General features: G+C 43.3%; 1 protein-coding gene across 2 annotated transcripts in view; it reads right to left on the bottom strand.

Moving 5' to 3' along the window:
- Nucleotides 1–14,538, bottom strand: part of LOC143816023 (mannosyl-oligosaccharide 1,2-alpha-mannosidase IA-like) — a 284,363-nt gene extending 269,825 nt beyond the window's left edge. For both annotated transcript variants that reach the window (XR_013223873.1, XM_077295925.1), the window contains exon 1: nt 14,194–14,538. The gene's annotated coding sequence lies outside the window, so the exon portion shown is untranslated. The remainder of the gene's footprint in view (nt 1–14,193) is intronic.
- Between the last annotated feature and the right edge of the window lie 2,181 nt (nt 14,539–16,719).

The following is a 16,719-nucleotide window of genomic DNA, read 5'->3' as shown; positions in this document are numbered from 1 at the left end:
GCAGCACCCCATAGGCAGACCCTGTAGTATAAGGCAGCACCCCATAGGCAGACCCTGTAGTATAAGGCAGCACCCCCATAGGCAGACCTTCTAGTATAAGGCAGCACCCCCATAGGCAGACCCTGTAGTATAAGGCAGCACCCCATAGGCAGACTCTGTAGTACAAGGCAGCATCCCATATGCAGACCCTGTAGTATAAGGCAGCTCCCCATAGGCAGACCCTGTAGTATAAGGCAGCACCCCATAGGCAGACCCTGTAGTATAAGGCAGCACCCCATAGGCAGACCCTGTAGTATAAGGCAGCACCCCCATAGGCAGACCTTCTAGTATAAGGCAGCACCCCCATAGGCAGATCCTGTAGTATAAGGCAGCACCCTATAGGCAGACACTGTAGTATAAGGCAGCACCCCCATAGGTAGACCCTGTACTATAAGGCAGCACCCCATAGGCAGATCCTGTAGTATAAGGCAGTGCCCCCATAGGCAGACCCTGTAGTATAAGGCAGCACCCCATAGGCAGACCTTGTAGTATAAGGCAGCACCCTCATAGGCAGACCCTTAAGTATAAGGCAGCACCCCATAGGCAGATCCTGTATTATAAGGCAGCACCCCATAGGCATACCCTGTAGTATAAGGCAGCCCCCCAAAGGCATACCCTGTAGTATAAGGCAGCATCCAATAGGCAGATCCTATAGTATAAGGCAGTACCCCATAGGCAGATCCAGTAGTATAAGGCAGCACCCACATAGGCAGATCCTGTAGTATAAGGCAGCATCCCCATAAGCAGATCCTGTAGTATAAGGCAGCATCCCCATAGGCAGATCCTGTAGTATAAGACAGTACCCCCATAGGCATACCCTGTAGCATAAGGCAGCCCCCCATAGGCAGATCCTGTAGTATAACGCAGCATCCCATAGTCTGATCCTGTAGTATAAGGCAATACCGCCATAGGCAGATCCAGTAGTATAAGGCAGCACCCCCATAGGCTGATCCAGTAGTATACGGCAGTACCCCCATAGGCTGATCCAGTAGTATAAGGCAGTAACACCATAGGCAGATCCTGTAGTATAAGGCAGCACCCCATAGGCATACCCTGCAGTATAAGGCAGCCCCCCATAGGCAGATCCTGTAATATAAGGCAGCATCCCATAGTCAGATCCTGTAGTATAAGGCAATAGCGCCATAGGCAGATCCAGTAGTATAAGGCAGCACCCACATAGGCAGATCCTGGAGTATAAGGCAGTACCCCCATAAGCAGATCCAGTAGTATAAGGCAGTACCCCCGTAGGCAGATCCTGTAGTGTAAGGCTACTTTCACACTAGCGTTGTGCACTGCACGTCGCTATGCTTCATTTTGTAGAAAAAACGCATCCTGCAAAAGTGCTTGCAGGATGCGTTTTTTCTCCACTGACTTGCATTAGCGACGCAGTGCGACGCATTGCCACACGTCGCAACCGTCGGACTGTCGCCACCAAAAAACGTTGCTTGTAACGTTTTTTGGTGCGTCGTTCCCATCTTTTCCGACCGCGCATGCACGGCCGGAACTCCGCCCCCACCTCCCCGCACCTCACAATGGGGCAGCGGATGCGTTGAAAAACAGCATCCGCTGCCCACGTTGTGCGGCGCATTCACTGCTAGCGTCAGTACGTCGCAACGACGCAATTCGTCGTGCGTCGTCCGAAGCTAGTGTGAAAGTAGCCTAAGCCCGCTCCATACACTTGCTCCTGACATGCATTGTATATTTACAGCGGATGTTGGGAAGGGGAAATACACCAGATTTTTCAAACAGTATGAACCACTAAGATAAATCTAGTGTTTTTTAAGACTGTGTAGTCAAAACTTAGACCCCATATTTTGAGTACCGTATTTGGTGAGCGTTTTACTTCAGTATGTGAAAGCCAAAACCAGGAGTGGGTGATAAATTTCGAGGTGATGACGTGTTTCTATTATACTATTCCTCTGAATGTTCCACTTCTGATTTTGGCTTATAAATACTGAGGTAAAAAACTCACCAAATCCTCATCATGTGCACGTGGCCTAAGAATTAGACATTATTGCTAAACCTGCCCGATTGTCTTTTAGATGGAAAATGTAAAAAATGCATGTGATACGGCACGCAATCAGAGCAAGTGTTCATGCTATTTGTCACAGTTTATAACAACAGAATTCGTCAAATGCCCGGTAAATGCAGGTGGAAATCCTTACAAGAAAGCACAGCCTCACTGCTAAAAGGCATAGCCGGCACGGCCTCCACATAGATTGCTCAGTTTGAGATCACTGAGATTCTCGGCTAAACCATAATGATACAAATTGAAGATAGCATTGGAAATGATTTCTCCCAAATGGACACAGGCCATTTCTCCTGTAGATTTGCCATAGCCTTTCTGTGTTGATATTATTTTCAGCCCCAGAATTCCAACTCATTAGATTTAACTTGTGTGTAAATGTGAGTAGGAGAGGTTGCCATAGGAATCCATGACTGTTCTATTTTTCTAAGCAACGGGGAGGTGGGAGAAGGCAAACAGGCAGCTCTCAGGCAACAGGTATTGGGGAACTACAATATGTATGCAAAACACAAGGCCTGGAGTGACAGCATTAAAAGGACAAAAATCGCTTAACTCCCTTCATCCCAGGCCATTTTCCATTTATCCCTTCTTCCAAGAGCCATAACTTTTTTATATTTCTGTCAATATACCGTATGAGGTCATGTTTTTTGCGGTATGATTTGGACTTTTGAATAACACCATTGATTTTACCATATAGTGTACTGGAAAATGGGGAAAAAATGCAAGTGGAGTGAAATTGCAAAAAATAGTGCAATTCGACAATTGATTTTTTATTTACCATGTTCACTATATGATAAATCTGACCTGGCAACATGCTTCCCCTGGTAAGTACGAGTATGTACATATTAAACATGTATAGTTTATTTTTTATTTAAATGGTAAAAAGAATTGCCAAAATTTGTATGAAAAAAAGTTTTTGCTGTTGTCACCATTTTTCAAGACTGGTAGCATTTTCATTTTTCGTGATCTGTGGCTGGATGGGGGCTCATTTTTGCACCCTGAGCTGACATTTTTATTGACACCATTTGGAGGTAGATACAATGTTTTGATTGCATTTTATGGCATTGGTGCTGCGACCAAAAATTCTGCCTTTTCAATTTTTATTTCTCATTGTTCTGTTTACCGATTGGATGTATTTATTTTATATTTTGATAGATTGGACATTTGTGAACACATCAATACCAAATATGTGTATTTATTTTAATTGTTTTATTTTCAATGAGGCAAAAAGGGGGATTTAAACTTCCGTGTCTTTTTTATTTTTTTCATATTTTTAAAAACTTTGTTTTTTTTTACTTGATTCAACAATCCTCTTAGGAGATTTGAATCTGCGATCGTTCGATCATCTGTGCTTTACATAGCAGTGCTTCAACACTGCTATGTATAGCAGAAATCACAATCTCCTATGGACGCCAGCCACAAGCTGTCATGACAACCCTTTGGCGCCTTGCGACTAAGTCACAGGGGCGCCAAGGGGCGGGATAAATGACACAATTCCTGCCTGTGTGTATTAAGTCCCACTGTCAGTGATTGACAGCCGTATTTAACAGGTTACCAGCGGTGCTCCAGCCGCAGCTGTTAAAGGCACATGACAGCTGAATAAATGTCATGTCGGACGCTATTCACACTAGGGCGTCCGACAGACAGCAGTAATTCCGCATTTGTCCACTATGCGCTCAGTGGCGCCGGCTAGATTTCTTCTAGGTTGTTCGGGGGTTAATCTAGCTGGTACTCGGATTGGAGGCTGGGTCTGGCCCACGGCCTTTAAATAGTTCTGCTGAACTTTGGGCGTCGCCGATTATAGCTTGTGTCTTGTGCCTGGTGATCTCGGTCTGGAGTGGTGGTCTAGGAGAGTAAATATCGTATCTGGTATTATCCTTTGTTATATTTCTCCTTCCTATGTTTGTATTGTTTTGCCCTGTGCACATTATAGTGTTTTCCTGTGTGTCTGCGGCGTGGTGCATTTTTAGTTTTCCCTGTCTGTGCTTTCTGTAGGGGTTGGTGTGAGGTTTTGTCACTGGGTGGCGGGTGGAGGTTTCAGCTTAGTACTGAAACAGGAGTCAGGGTCAGGCCTGGTGGCCCAGACATGCACACCTTCAGTGTAAACTCTGGGAGACGGACAGAAAGGGTTTCCCTAGTCTGAGGGATATTGCAGGGGCCCGGGTAATCAGCTGTAGTCTACCCAGTACCCCTGTGACAATAAATCATCGGTCATGTGCAGGGAAAGATCAAAGTCAGGAACATGACATATGACTTAAATATATGTCATATGTCGTGAAGCGATTAATCACATGGTCATGAATGGTAACTCAATATCCCTAAATGACCATTTTTTTAGATGATAATGGCAATTTTTCTAACTATCAAGACAATCTAAAATCAGCATAAATTTTCCTAAATTCACTCAAAGCTATTCTCAAACTTGGCAGAACAATTTGTCAATGCACCCTAAAAATCAGTTAAGGCTGGTTTCACACTTGCGTTTTGATCTGCAGCGTTTTTTAAAAAAACGCATGTGGTGAAAAAACGCATGTAAACGCGGCAAAACGCCACGTTTTTTAACGCATGCGTTTTTGCGCCCAAAAAAAAATTTGCAGCAAAACGCGGCGTTTTCCCGCGTTTACATGCGTTTTTTCCCGCGTTTGCGTTTTTGAAACGCATGCTGAGAAGTGTGTGACAGCTGCCAAACATCAAAATCAACTAGAAAACACACTATTAATAGAATTAGCTAGGGTTAGGGTTAGGGTTAGGATCCCTAGGGTTAGGGTTAGGGGTAGCTTTTTATTAGAATGTCCTGGTCACCAGGTCACTGATAAGCCACCCCCCCACCATCAAGGTGATAAAGGGATCCAAACCATACCCCTAACCCTACCCCTACCCCTAAGCCACCCCCCACCATCAAGGTGATAAAGGGATCCAAACCCTAACCCTACCCCTAACCCTACCCCTAACCCTACCCCTACCCTACCCCTAAGCCACCCCCCACCATCAAGGTGATAAAGGGATCCAAACCCTACCCCTAACCCTAACCCTACCCCTAACCCTAACCTGAAATACGTGGCACTGAAATACGTGGCACTGAAATACGTTTATATACGTATATACGTATATAAGTGCCACGATATTTCAGTGGCCACGTATTTAAGTGCCACGTATTTAAGTGCCACGTATTTAAGTGCCACATATATAAGTGCCACGTATTTAAGTGCCACGTATTTCACTTAAATGCCACGATATTTAAGTGCCACATATTTAAGTGCCACGTATTTAAGTGCCACGTATATAAGTGCCACGTATATAAGTGCCACATATTTCACGTAAATGCCACGATATTTCAGTGCCACGTATTTCAGTGGCACGCATTTAAGTGCCACGTATTTACGTGCCACGATATTTCAGTGCCACGTATAACCACGTAGTTATAGTATTTATAGTACGTGGCACTTAAATACGTGGCACTGAAATACGTGGCACTATGACTGTCAGAAAATGTTCATTAAATGGTTAGGGGTGAGGTTAGGGGTAGGGTTAGGGTTAGGGTTTTCTTGTTTTTTTGTGTTTCCTTGTGTTTTTCTATAAAAACGCATGCGTTTTTAACGCAAACAAACGCATGTGCTTAAAAACGCATGCGTTTACATAGACAGCAATGCATTTTTTTGCCGCGAAAAAACGCATGTGTTTTTTCGCGGCAAAAAAACGCCGCAAGAAAATACTACAGGTAGCATTTCTGCAAATGAACGCATGCGTCAAAAAACGCATGCGTTGCCGAAAACGCGTCAAAACGCATGCGAAAAAAAACGCATGCGTTTTTAATGTTAAGTATAGGGGAAAAACGCATGCGTTTTTTTGCGGTTTTTTTAGCGCTAAAACGCAGCTTACAAAAACGCAAGTGTGAAACCAGCCTAAGAAATTGTCAAGACCCTGATCAGGTTACAAAAATAAAAATAGAATCATTTCTTATAGCTCGTACACACGACCATTGAAATTGGACGAGTGCTATCTGTGGTTTGGATGGCTAGCACTCTTACTATTGCTATTCTATGGGGCCGTCACCAGCAATTAACATCAGTGATATCTGTGTGGCATTACTATCTCTTATCACACAGCTGACCATCCTTGTAAATCTGCCCCCAAGTTGCATTTCACTCTTCTTGGTCATGGCGCATGCTGGAGAAACAGCGCAGTACAAAATGTGAGCAGAGGTGCCAGGTGCTCTGTTGGCATAGGCGCCACGTTAATCCTCTTCATTATATGCCACTTCTGGCCTCCGGACCTGCTCCACTGCCATGGCAAGCACTAGGCATGGCACTGAAAGTCACGAGGAGGGTCCGAGTGGGCATGCACACCAAATTCAACCTATCAAACAATTAATTAAGCCATGGAAACATATAACAGTACTGTCTGTTGTTGGGTAGTGGGTTTTTGTTTAGGCAGTGAGGTGCAGTCCCACTTACAACATTGGAGGATCTGTATAGGAGAACATTTACATTGTTTCTATTGATAAATGTAAAAGAATCAACATTTTGGCTAATCTACATGGGTTGGAAAAAGAGCCTATGTGCCCTTACACCTAGGAAATAGGAGGGCAGAATATTAGCAGACCATGTGGCACTTGGCTTATAGTTATAGTTAGAGTCCGATGTGCAATCACACCGCCTTTCTGTGAGGAATGGATAGTTTCTACATGTACAGATACAGAGCATCATAGAAAGACAAAAGGTATACCTTTTCATAGTAAACTCAGGGTTTGTATTTTATTTTATTATTTTTTTATTTATTAATACCATTGTTTTCATGGCTCACATTTTTGCATATTATCACTACTTTGGACATCATGTGTTGTAAACACAGTCTAATCTTTTAAGTACTGTATATGTAATGATTCCATGGTTTATATTTTCAGATACTTTACAGTAAATAATAAAGTAATATTAAAAGGTTTCCAGTGTACACATGTAACATTTTGATCTTGGTAAATCTAATAGATGGTATGTACTGTATTTTCTGGCGTATAAGACTACTTTTTAACCCCTGAAAATTTTCTTAAAAGTCGGGGGTCGTCTTATACGCCGGGTGCCGTCTTGTACGCCGAGTGCAGACACCAATGTGTATATGGTGGGTGGGGGGAGTGGTCCCGATGACGAAGAGGGGGCGTCTCACAGGAAAGTGTGAGTGGAGTATCCCCCATTACCTCATTGTAGCTGCAGCATGGGGTCTCTGTGCTGGGGAGAGGAGGCAGCTGCTGCACCTCTTTGTGCCGCATGGGTGCTGTGCTGTGGGGCGGTGGCCGCCGCCGCTCCCCAGCACCCCACACTGCAGCTACAATGAGGTAATGGGGGATACTTCACTCACACTTTCCTGTGAGATGCCCCCTCTTCGTCATCAGGACCACTCCCCCCCCAAAAGGCACATTAGTCACCGGCCCTATAAGACGACATACGGCGTATAAGAAGACCCCCGACTTTTAAGAAGATTTTATATTTTAACTGGAAAAGTTGGGGGGTCGTCTTATACGCCCAGTCGTCTTATATGCCGGAAAATACGGGTATACTGTATATACGTATGTATATACATTTAAAAAGATCAAAATGTCATATGGGTCAACTTGAAACCTTTTAATATTACTTTATTTACTGTAAGCGATGCAACAACTTTGGCTGTGCCTGCTACTGAGCAATGGTTTATTTGTTCTTGCTAAAGAAGTGTTCTCATCCTAGACATTTAAAGAATAGCCACATATCCCCCATCTCCAACCGATGTGAATGGAGAGGTTGCTAAAGAAATTGTGGCCATCCCATTTGGCAGATTTACTAAGCTAAATGCTCCAGAACTGGGGACTTACAAGAGAATTTTGTGAAGTGTAAGTCCTTTTCTTGCACCTTAGTGAAAAGGAAGGAGCATGACTATATGCACTAAATTTGCACAAAAATATAGACGGAAATTTTTGTCATAATATAAGCCAACTTAGACAAGATCAGTGAATTGACCCAATGAGTCTATGAAAACTGGCTCCATTGTGCATAACAAATAATCACAGAAATGCTTTCATTTGCCAAAAACAATATAACAAATGTGATGAGATGACCTAACAATTGCACAAACCACTCTACAATCGCTCACTCATAAGATTACATGTGAATGGGTCTTTCAATTTATGGAGGCTCAATAGTTGTGTCTGAACCGATACAAGGTCTATTGTTTGTGATAAATGTGATTTTTCATATTTTTTTCCCGTAATACAGACCTGCCATCTTATTTATCCAAGGGACCAAAGCTGGCCATAAATAAATGATTTTAGAAGGCCGCTTCCTGAATGAGAGTGGTCATTCATGCTTGTTCAGGACATGCTGTTGTTGTTGTGGACAACAAGTCGTAAATAAATTGCCATTCAACCTGTGCTGTGATCTGTGGCCTGGTCCGAAGGAATGCCGCTCTATCATTTAGGCCGGTTTCACACGTCAGTGGCTCCGGTACGTGAGGTGACAGTTTCCTCACGTACCGGAGACACTGACACACGTAGACACATAAAAATCAATGCATCTGTGCAGATGTCATTGATTTTTTGCGGACCGTGTCTCCGTGTGCCAAACACGGAGACATGTCAGTGTTCGTGGGAGCGCACGTTTTACACGGACCCAATAGAGTCAATGGGTCCGCGTAAAACACGGACCTCACACGGACATTCTCCGTCTGGGGTCCGTGTGCGTGCAGGAGACAGCGCTACAGTAAGCGCTGTCCCCCCCACATGGTGCTGAAGCCGGTATTCATATCTTCCCTGTAGCAGCGTTTGCTATAGAGAAAATATGAAGAATAGTGTTAAAAATAAAGATCCATGTGTCCGCCGCCCCCCCACCCCCTGTGCGCCCCCCCGCTGGTCAGAAAATACTTACCCGCTCCCTCGCTCCTTCCTGGTCTGGCCGCGCCTCCTACTGTATGCGGTCACGTGGGGCCGATCATTTACAATCATGAATAGTCGGCTCCGCCCCTATGGGAGGTGGAGCCACATATTCATGACTGTAAATGATCGGGCCCACGTGACCGCATGCAGGAGAAGCCGCGGCCAGACCAGGAAGCAGCGAGGGACCCGGGTAAGTATTTTCTGACCAGCGGGGGGGGCGCACAGGGGGTGGGGGGGCGGCGGACACATAGATCTTTATTTTAAACACTATTCTTCATATTTTCTCTACAGCAAACGTTGCTGCAGGGATGATATGAATCGCAGCTTCAGCACCATGCAGAGTGGGTACCACACGCTCCGTGTGGTACCCACTCGCCATACGGGCGGCACACGTGTGCCGCACGTATGGCCTCCGTGAGTTCCCAGGCACACGGACACGGATAACTCCGGTACCGATTTATTCCGGTACCGGAATTATCTGGACGTGTGGGACAGCCCTTAACATGTGCAAGTTTCCAAGGGCTGCACCCTACAACACCTGGAAATCAACTTTTTCACAAACATCTACCTTCAGTCAACACTTTAGTGTCACTAAAAGGCTAGAAATTCTTCAAAATTGGTCTGAATGGGCCTTTTGGCCTTCTAATATCTTTGGTATATGACCCGCTTTTTATGTGAAAGTATAAATCATGGATAGCGAGATGTATTATTAATGCTTGGTTCCCCGTGGAAATGGTGTAGCATAATTTAATGCTATACACTATAATCTCCTATAGAATAGACTATGTTTTTTACATATTATACTGCATTAATAGAAGCATAATGCATTCATTTATTATTCTTACATGTATAAAGTTATGTATTAGAAGCAATAACTCTTTGCCAAAGGCAAAGTCATTTTATTATCTTTCTGGTGTGACAAAAACTATGTAATATTTATTGCAGTAATCACATAATTATGTTTTCATATGGTGAACTGCTGTAATAAGATTCATTTTATAACTGCAAGGTGTGAATGGTATGTCTAAAGCATTTCTTTGTCTAAAGGCAATATTAGGATTTTACTAAAAGTCCAGTGTAGGTCAGAGGTTTCCAGATCAGTTCCCTGGCCCCTTCCCATGCAAATCAGTAAGACCTCATTCAGACAACCATTTTAAGTGCTCTATCTGTATTTTCCACTAATAGAACACATTAGAACAGTCTTGCACACTGATGAAAACGGTCATATGAGTTAGCAAGCTCTTCACTCCCGCCTCTCTACTGAAGACAGTATTTTTTTAGATGTGATGTATATGCTCCAGCTCCAGTGTCTTCTATATGATGTATATATATTGTTAAAGAATTGGTTAATTTGTATTCTCAATAAAATAGAAGAAAATAGTATTATGCAAGAATGGCCTGTGTTCCAGTTATCATCTGCCTACTTGCGGACGTGGCCCGGACATTCCATATGACCCTAGGTCAGCTTTTCACAGAATTTGTCAGGGACATGTTGTTGTTTTTCAAAATTAACAATATTTGTCTGTAACCACCCAAAAATCTTAAATTTTCAGCCAAAATCTCTTGATAACTTTAACTTTTGAACCAGAACACGCTGACATAAGGGAAGCACCCCCCCATTTTTTCATGTAATCTATCTTGTATCCCAGGATGTGTTTGACAACCCATTGTATAACCTATATTTTTGCAAAATTATTATGTAACGCTATATTTCCTTTGATGTTGGGCTATAAAAGATCAGCCCGGGGAATAAAGATCAGATTATCTTGGAAAGACAATGGCTCATCTGATTTATTTCTCCCATTTCTAGGTGCCTGAGAATAGATATACCCGAGGTTGGTTCTACAGAGAAAAAATCCCATCTTCAAAAATATCAGCCCCACCATCTCTTATGGGATGTATGCACACTAGCCCCAGTGTATCACATGTGATGTACTGTATGTAGATCAGTCTTGGTGTTTCCTATGTGCTATATATACAGCAGTCCTGCTATATCCTATGTGATGTATATAGCAGTCTCAGTGACTCCTATGTGATATATATACCAGTCTCAGTGTATTCTATGTTATATATACAGCAGTTTAAGTGTCTGCTATATCATGTATACAGCAGTCTTAGTGTCTCCTATGTGATGTACACACATCAGTCTTAGTGCCTTCTATGTGATGTATACATAGGTCTCAGCATCTCCCATGTGATGTATATAGAGCAGTATCTGTGTTTCCTATGTGATACATATAGTGCAGTCAGTGTCTCCTTTATGATGTATATAGAGTAGTATCTGTTTATCCTATGTGATGTACATAGAGCAGTCCCAGTGTCTCCTATGTGATGTATATAGAACAGTATCTGTGTTTCCTATGTGATGTACATATAGCTTTCTCAGTGTCTCCTATGTGATGCATACTTCAGTCTTCTCACTGCTAGAGTTCTTTAAATGTGATAAAACATGAGCAGTGATGAATTTCCCTTTGTGAGGAGACCTACAGTGTAATATACATATGGGTTCAGAACAACTTACTGCTGAGAGTTTTTTACAAAACTTATTGCAGAGAGTCGGCTGCGCTCAATAACGACACAAGCCTGGAAAAGCAATTGCGAGTAGCAGCATCATCCATACCACCTAACATCACACGTCTCAACAAAGAGAAGCAGTTCCAGCCATCATATTAGGGTTGAGTTCATTAGTAGTGATGAGCGAATATACTCGTTACTCGAGAATTCTCGAGCACGCTCGGGGGTCCTCCGAGTATTTTTTAGTGCATGGAAATTTAGTTTTTATTGCCGCAGCTGAATGATTTACATCTGTTAGCCAGCATAAGTACATGTGGGGGTTGCCTGGTTGCTAGGGAATGCTTATGCTGGCTAACAGATGTAAATCATTCAGCTGCGGCAAGAAAAACTAAATCTCCGAGCACTAAAAAATACTCGGAGGACCCCCCAAGCATGCTCGAGAAATCTCGAGTAACGAGTATATTTGCTCATCACTATTCATTAATTGTTTGACCACATACAGCAGGATAATTTTCAAGTTGATAATTTTGTATGCCCCTCATATGAGGTTTTAAATGTCCAAATGGCCCTAGGCAGAAAAAAGGTTCCCATCCCTGGTCTAATGTGTAGAAGGGCCTTGGACAACTACTTCTCATGAGAGATATCAATCGGAATGTTCTATTTTGGACTGCCAATTGCTTTTTCCTCCCAGAGATAAGCCGACTTATATGCTGACTGCTCTGTCATAGAGAATACAGGAGCCCTCTGCCAGGTGAGCGCTCCTGTGTATGGGAGAGCCGGCCAAGGTGGCTGCTAGCCAAACGATCTGCCAAACCATTGTTCGGCTGCATCCATCGAATGTATATGGCAGGCTTCAGAGCTGTATTATAATTTCATTTAATTCACATGTTGTATAGAGCCACTTTAAGCTTGTGTGCATGTATCCTTAGTTGCATTATTTAAGCCTTCGCTAAGGTAATTTTCATATTAATGTCACGTACAAATTTATTTTTGATGGAAGAACAGAGGGACTGTAAATGACTTGTTATAATTTAGACAGTGTGCTATGTGTATAACATATTTAGTCAATTTCACCAATATTATCATCTGTGCTTCCAAATGGATAATAATAGTGCAAAGAATAAATCTTCTATTGACTCATGATAAATCAGTGATACCGGCTGTGCTATTATTTCCTAATCTTTGTTAGTACCAGCGTAAAAGACAATGAATAAATGCCGGAGCAAATAATGCAGCTGTACATGTATTCTTAAGATTCTGGCCAACATTGTCATACCTATGAGGGTTGCCAGACAATCTCCTGACAGATTATGCCGGCTGGAAAATGAATAGGACAAGTTGAAATTTTCTGTTCTCTTCAGATGAGCGGTGCCAGAGGTGCTTGGCAACCACTTATCTCACCCGCACACCATAGTAACATGCATGTTTGGCCAGCCTGGGGCAGGCACGGTAATTAAGTGGAGCTGTAAATAAATATTGTCGGCCAAACGATCTTTCCGGCATCATTAATTTATGCTTGTGGTTAACATATATATACATGCCTGTTGTTTTGGGATCTGCTCAGGTTTAATTATTCCAACAAAGAGGGGGTTCATTTTGTTTGTAAAATAATTATGGGGGAAAAAAGAGCTTCCTCACTAGACGGGGGCAACGTGTGATAAGAGTGATTATGGATCTCCACTAATTAGGGATTAGATTGCATTACTTTCCTGCAGAGATGCTATGGAAACATACAGTGATCCTTGTAAAGCCTAACGTGGTGGCTACATCTCCTCCAGGAGCTAACGTTCTGTTTGTGGAGACTATAAATTCTGTGTTTTGTAGCTAACAACAGCACCTACCAAAACATCAAGCCTCAATTACACCATAAGAGATTTATCACCAGCCATCACAATATTGATTAAGGGGCAGCAACCATCGGCAGTATACTGAATTCTTGAAGCCCCCTATAACCTGACAATTAACATTTATTACATTTCGGGATCAATAAAGACATGGATGTTAATATTTTACCATTTCTAACTCTGTCTCTCTGTCTCAATCTTACACTAATAGATCAAAACATCCAGACGACACAGAAATGACCAACACAAAAGCAATCCGAGAGAGCAAGCAACGAGAAAACATTTGTAAGTCTGAGTTCGATTTCAGTGCGGACTTGATTCTCCTATACCAATACAATCATCTCTTTAGCTATTGTAACCCCTTTCAGACCGGCTCCACAATGATTTACTATCGGGGCCATCATCTAAATGGCCAATTTACACACTGAGATATTTGGCATCTTTTACAGATTTTTTTTCCTGTTACAATATTGCATTATATTTGCACAACAGTGATCACCACACGACGATTATTGCTATTGTTGCTTAGTTTTATTCCGATGGTGATGACAATTGCTATAGGTATACAACCCTTATCCACCCCTAACATATGACACCAGTATACACACCTCGCTACAGAACCTGTATGCAGCACTTACACATGATATGATTTTTTACTTGATTTATTTTATGTATTTATTTATTTATTTTTAATTAAAAAAAAGACATAATTGGGGTCTGTCACTGACCACTTGATCACTAGTTTAATACAACATGTGAGATCAGTGTGCACCCACAGAGGACAGACATGACACATTTTGCAGAGTGTGGAACCTCAGATAACAGGGAGTCATAGGAGCTGTGCTATTATTCTACGCCATTCATTTTCTTACCTTGCATGTATAGCTTTGTGTGATGGCAGGATCAGGATGAGCTTCTTTTTAAACACAATTCCTCAGCTTCTTCAATACATCTGCATGCTCCATTTGTCAGATCAGCTGATGATTCCCAATGAAAGGATTTATCCCAGCACTGCATAATTGGGAACTTGAGCACTAATTGCATATAAATGCCGTTCCCTACATGAGATGCTGTGGCTGTCTGTTATGTGTGTGCATTATTTCACCCAAGTAGGTCAGATTCATTAAATAAATGATAAACCGTGTCCGCCGCTGGATTCCAGATGCAATGTGTGCAGTAAAGTGTGCTGATTTGCTTGCTGTACTAGGCATCTCACTAAGGTACCACATTTAAACCCCTCTGAAGCAGTTTAGTAGATGGGATGTAAAGCAAGCTGTAATTGGTTAGCTGGAAGCAGGCTTGGATTGGTCACATACAGGGCTTTCCAATAGGTTGGTCCTAATGTGATTGTTCTGATGGCCTTTACATGTCGGGGGCCGTGTGCAGCCTGAGGTTCACTCTGTCACTTCCCCAGGAGCAATGACGGCTCTGCACAATTGGAAAAGCAAGGCTGGACCAGTGCAGGAGAAGCACGGGAACTGCAATTTAATATCACTAATTAATCTAAAGAATGTTTTGAGTTTTTTTCATTTAATTTTAGCTGAGGAATGAACCCAGACATGTAATTAGAAAATTGCAATGTATAATACACTGCAATGCTATCGACAGGGAAACAAGGGAACAACCACGTATCTAATTTGCACTGTCAAGAATCTAATTAGAAGAGTATACAATCTTATGGTGGTCTAAGGTAGCGTTTCTAAAACGTTTTCTTCTGAAGCCACCCAAGGCGATGCCAGGATGACACCATCTTTACCGTCATTTATCTCCTGAAATCCGCATAACAATAAATAAATAAAAACTGTCTCCATAATCTTGCTGAACTAGTGAGGCCTCTAGTGGGACACTCAGGCCTTTGTGGTCTATTTGTTATGCTGATAATTTATTTATTGGTTATTTTATTTATTAGGCTTACTTATACAGCATCATCATATTCCACAGCACTTTACAGACATTAACATCACTGTCCCCATTTCCTATCAGTATGTCTTTGGAGTGTGGAAGGAAACCTATGCAAAGAATAGAAGAATATACAAACTCATTGCAGATGTTGTTCTTGGTGGGGTTTGCACCCAGGACCCCAGTGCCGTGCTGCCCATCCATTCTGACCAATTAAAACCCATTAAAGAAATGGGCTCTATATATTCTAACCTATAGCATACCTCCCAACCATCCCGGATCCAGTAGGACTGTCCCGATTTTGACAGTCAGCCCCGCGATCCCGGGCGGGACATTTGTTGTCCCGCACTGGTTGGGAGGTGTGTACATCACCCGGCAGGGCCGTATCACGTGCCTAGGGCGGGGACAATGCAGGGGGCGGCACCTGAGCAAGGTTTGTTGTTGTTTATTTTTTTTTTTATAAAAGCTGGGTCACCTCCCGACCGACATGATGGGAGTGGGGGGTGGAGTGGGGTTGAGAGATGAGCCATGCATACAGGGGGGGAAATATGAGCCATGCATACAGAGAAGGGGGGGAAATATGAGCCATGCATACAGGGGGGGAATATGAGCCATGCATACGGGGGGGGGAATATGAGCCATGCATACAGGGGGGGAAAATGAGCCATGCATACAGGGGGGGAATATGAGCCATGCATACAGGGGGGGGGGAATATGAGCCATGCATACAGGGGGGAATATGAGCCATGCATACAGGGGGGAATATGAGCCATGCATACGGGGGGGAGGGATATGAGCCATGCATACAGGGGGGGGGAAATGAGCCATGCATACAGGGGGGGAATATGAGCCATGCATACAGGGGGGGGAATATGAGCCATGCATACAGGGGGGAATATGAGCCATGCATACAGGGGGGAATATGAGCCATGCATACAGGGGGGAATATGAGCCATGCATACAGGAGGGGGGAATATGAGCCATGCATACAGGGGGGGAACATGAGCCATGCATACAGGGGGGGAATATGAGCCATGCATACAGGGGGGAATATGAGCCATGCATACAGGGGCGGAATATGAGCCATGCATACAGGGGCGGAATATGAGCCATGCATACAGGGGGGGAATATGAGCCATGCATACAGGGGGGGAATATGAGCCATGCATTCGGGGGGGATATGAGCCATGCATACGGGGGGGAATATGAGCCATGCATACAGGGGTGGGAATATGAGCCATGCATACAGGAGGGAATATGAGCCATGCATACAGGGGGGGAATATGAGCCATGCATACAGGGGGAGGGGGAATATGAGCCATGCATACAGGGGGGAGGGGGAATGTGAGCCATGCATACAGGAGGGGGGGTCATTATACAGTATTAAGCATCCTGTGGTATAATTATACAGTATGGAGAACTGTGTGGCCATTATACAGTATGGAGCATCATGTGTGGCCATTATGCAGTGTGGAGCACTGTGTGGCCATTATACAGTA

The sequence above is a fragment of the Ranitomeya variabilis genome, chromosome 3 (assembly GCF_051348905.1).
Source record: "Ranitomeya variabilis isolate aRanVar5 chromosome 3, aRanVar5.hap1, whole genome shotgun sequence".
NCBI classification, from domain to species: domain Eukaryota; kingdom Metazoa; phylum Chordata; class Amphibia; order Anura; family Dendrobatidae; genus Ranitomeya; species Ranitomeya variabilis.
This window is presented reverse-complemented; position numbering and strand designations above follow the sequence as displayed.